This window comes from Dreissena polymorpha, chromosome 16 (genome assembly GCF_020536995.1).
Source record: "Dreissena polymorpha isolate Duluth1 chromosome 16, UMN_Dpol_1.0, whole genome shotgun sequence".
NCBI lineage: Eukaryota > Metazoa > Mollusca > Bivalvia > Myida > Dreissenidae > Dreissena > Dreissena polymorpha.
Window position 1 is genome coordinate 15488857 of NC_068370.1, and position 4466 is coordinate 15493322.

Sequence of the window (4466 nt, forward strand, 5' to 3'; positions counted from 1 at the left end):
ATAATTACAATACTACTACTACTAATAAAAATAACTTTATTTCACGAAGATGACACATTAAGAAATAGCATTTCTTTAATACAATGTGGTCCTCAAAAACACAGTATATGTAAATATCACTCAACTAGGTCTACCATACTGCAGTCAGCCTTAAAATAATTACAAAAACAACATAAAAACAATATAATGATAATAATAATAATAATAATAATAATAATAATAATTAAAACTAATAATAATAATAATAATAATAATAATTATTAAAAAAAAAATAATAATAATAATAATAAAAATAATAATAATAATAATAATAATAATAATAATGGTGATGATGATGATGGTTATTTCATTCTTTCATAAAACAGACAATCACAAAGCATAAAGAAGAAATAAAAAATGGTATTTTAATCGATACAATACACGTACACGTTACACAAGATTTGCGTTTGTAGCAAATGATTTTAAAGTGCAATTTAAAGAAAATAATTGTAGGTGCTTGTCTTATATTTTTTGGAATAAGGTTCCATATATTTCTTGAACAATAGGCAAAAGTACTTTTTCCGTGATTGGTTTTAAATGCAACAGATGATGAATCGTTGTGGGTGGTGGGCCCAAGACAGTATGTATTGTTAGTCGATACAAAAGTAACGTTATCAAAATAGTGAGGCATTGAGCCATCTAAAACGTTGTACACTATAGTCCCAACAAGGAACGTACATATATTTTCAAATGACAACCAGCCCAGTTTATTAAAAATTGGAATTGAAGGAGAGGAAAACGGGTTATTCATTTTTTTCAGCTCGTTTATGTATCGAAAATTACCTTCTTTAAATTTAATCATGTGGCTGAGCACCATATTGTACAGCAATAGTCCATATGTGGTAAGATGTATGAATTGTAAAAGAACTTCATTGTTTCATAATAAAGATAGGGTTTATTACTTTTTAATAAGGCTAGCTCTGAGTTGAGCTTTCGACAGACGTTATTTATATGCAGTTGCCAAGTGAGATGTTTGTCAACAGTTACTCCAAGTAAATTATGATGTTCAACTTGTTCAATAACAATGTTGTTGATTTTAAGTAATAAGGTGTCTGTAGATTTATTAGCACTGGATAATACCATGCATTTAGTTTTATTTGGATGTATTCACATATTGTTAAAAGAGCACCAATTTGATATTATATCTATGTCATTTTGCAAAGTACTTTGACTGTTTCTAATGTCAAACGTCAGCTACATGTAAGGTAGAGTTATCTGCATAAAGATCTAACGCCCCTTTTGAAGGAAAAACGGAATGCCATTAATGTATACAAGGAAGAGAAGAGGGACGAGAATAGATCCTTGTGGTAACCGGCTTTTATAGTTTGAAAAGATGATTTTTGTGTTCCGATTTTTACGTATTGCTGTCTGTGAGATAGATAAAATTGAATCGAGTAAGCACACTCTCCGAGAAATGGAACATATAAAGTTTTTTAAGTAAAATAGCATGATCTACTAAGTCAAAGGCTTTTCTGAGGTCAATGTATACTGACACTACAATTTGTCCAGAATCCATGTTGTGAAGCCAAGGATCTATAAGTCGAATCAATGATGACTGACAAGAATGATTTTGACGAAAACCAGACTGGAAAGTAATTGATGTTTATCAAGAAATGACTTCATTTGATTCGAAATGTGTCTTTAAAATATTTTAGAAATAGTAGGGAGTATGGAAATGGGTCGTTAGTTGCTTAGATCATTTTTATCTGATTCTTTATGCACAGGCAATATATATGCATTCTGAAGCATGTCCACGTTGAATGCTCTTATATATGATTGATGTTATTGAGCCGACACTGGTATCACCACAATGTTTGAGTATATCAGGACCGATATTGTCAAGGCCAGGTGCTTCATTGTTCTACAGAGAGTCGATTATTTTACGGACCTCGAATACTGTTATTGGTGAAATTTCAAATAAATGTGTTTTTAGTTTATCATTGAGATATGTTTTGAATTTTTTATAATAACATGGTTCAAATTTAGTTTTGTTGATCAAATCAGAGATGTTAGAGAAATGTGTGTTGTATGTGTCTAAGATCTCAGAAATGCTGTAAATGGTTGTATTATTTACGTCAAGTGTTAATGGCATAATGAGGGAAGGATTTGGATGTGCAAGGGAATTAATTGTTTTCCATATATGATTTGTCGAAAAATTTTCCCTTACTGAGTTATTATAAAATTGTTGTTTATATTTCCTTATAAGAAACGTTACATGGTTTCTTTGTTTTTGTACTCGTCGATTTTGTGATGTTTTTTTCAACCAGTCTCGCATTTTAATTGCATGTTTAATTTCGTCTGAAAACCATCCAGGTAAAATTTCTGACTTAATTCTTTTTGTTTTAATAGGTGCATGGATGTTTAATGTTGATGATATGGTATCAAGTAAATAATTGAGACATGTATTGGGATCTGAGACCGTGTCAATCATTTCTAAATTTGACATTAACAAATCGTCCTTAAAATGTTTGAATTTCCTATAATATTTTGATATATGCTTGTTCTTAGGTAAAATGATCACCAACACTATAAGAAGAAACAAAAAAAATTGCTAACACGATCGGGTCTATTTTTATACAAATGATCAATTGTAGACGTTTTCTTTGTTATTTGTGCTGGTTCCGTGACTAACTGTTTAAGACCATTTGAAATTTCAAACGAATTCCAGCGAGAGCTTTTGAATGTATCTTTTCCAGAATGAAAGTTCATATTTAAATCTCCCAAAATATAAAGTTCTTAACTCATACAGTCAATGGTTTTTAAAGCTGATATCGTAGGCTGATACCCAGTCAATTGTAGAATCCTGTGGCCTATAAATGAAGTTAATTAGAAATGATTTAGTGTTCGGGAATATAGTTTAAATCCAGACCGATTCTGATGAGCACGTATTTTAATCCACTCTATGTTGGAAAGGTATATTGTCTTTAATATATACAACTATGGCACCACCCTTACGATTATCTCAGTCATGACGAATTTGTAGATCCGAATCGTGTATGTCCTTGTTTAAAAATGTTTCACAGAGTCCTAAAATATGTATTTTTGAATGTGAAAGTAAATACTTAATTTCATCTAATGTAACCCTCTATTCGAAAAATTGAAATCTAAATTAGGAGCAGTATTATTGACACTTGTCAATAGTTATACATCTGTCAATATTTGAAATATTGCACTTTTTTACTTGAACTACATTTATCAATATTTTTTTTACTAGATGTCAACTAATTTGGACAATAACACGTTTTAAAAAGAGAGAATTGCTCGCATATCGTATGCAGACATTATTATTACATTCTATACATATATACTTTAGTGTTTGGAACCTATTCGGAAAAAAGATACTGCTTGTTTGTTGTATAACATGCAATTGCCTGTTAAAATTGTCGTGTATTGAAAACATCGTTGGAGACATGACTCATCTCTGTCCATGGTAGTTCATGTAGCGCCCATTGTAGTACGAGTAACCGCCGGCGCCGCATCGATTTCTGTAGCAGTCTTCGGCGCTGTCATTTCGCAGTCCACGTACGGTGCATGTTTTACCCTGTTGCCATCGCGATCTGTTAGTAAACAATGCAATTTGGGGATATTCGTTTACACTTCCGGTTCCGGACCCGAGCCCTGTTATTGGTAGTTGTCGATGTATGGCTGTAACAAGAGCACTAGTGCCTTTTGCATTGTGATGCATGCCGTCTCGATGGTTGTTATGGCGGGCTGTGTTCCCATTGTCAAATACAAACGCCTGATGACAATCAATGATGCGTACATCCAGTTCTTCTCCAGTCGGCTTTAATAATTCATTAAGAGGAAGTATGTCAGTGTCTATGCGTGAACAAACGGTACACAAATATACTGCGCACGATTCCAATTTTCTACTTATGTCCAGGATTAAAGATTTAATGTTATTGTACAGCGTATTTCGAAGCGATTTCGCTACTCATATTTGACCGGATTTCGCGATGTTTCTTTCCTGGGCAGATAAGAACATCCACGTCCGTCTTTAAGCCAGACGTGTTTACCTCTCTCAAGATTGAGTCTCCTGTGATAAGCGTCTGTCTAGTTACTGTTTGATTTGATCTTTGATCTTTATTTTGCGTATTATGTATTTCAGAGACCACTGAAGAGATGTCATTTGATTTTTCTGTATTGGAACGTTGATCTTTATTTTGCGTAGAATGTGCCTCCGTTACATTGGAAGAGCTGTTATTTGACATTTCTGCATACGATCTATTAGGAGTTTCCATGAATTATTTAGCGATATTTCAGTTTCTTTTCGTTATGTTATAATATTAATATTATCTGGTTTTTCAGATTTTGATTTGATTCAGAGAAGGATTGCCATCGGTTTAGAAGTCCCGTGTTCAGTTTGTATCGGGTAATGACGTTATAAAGACTGTCAATTCCTTTGTGAACCACCCTTTGCCGGTATA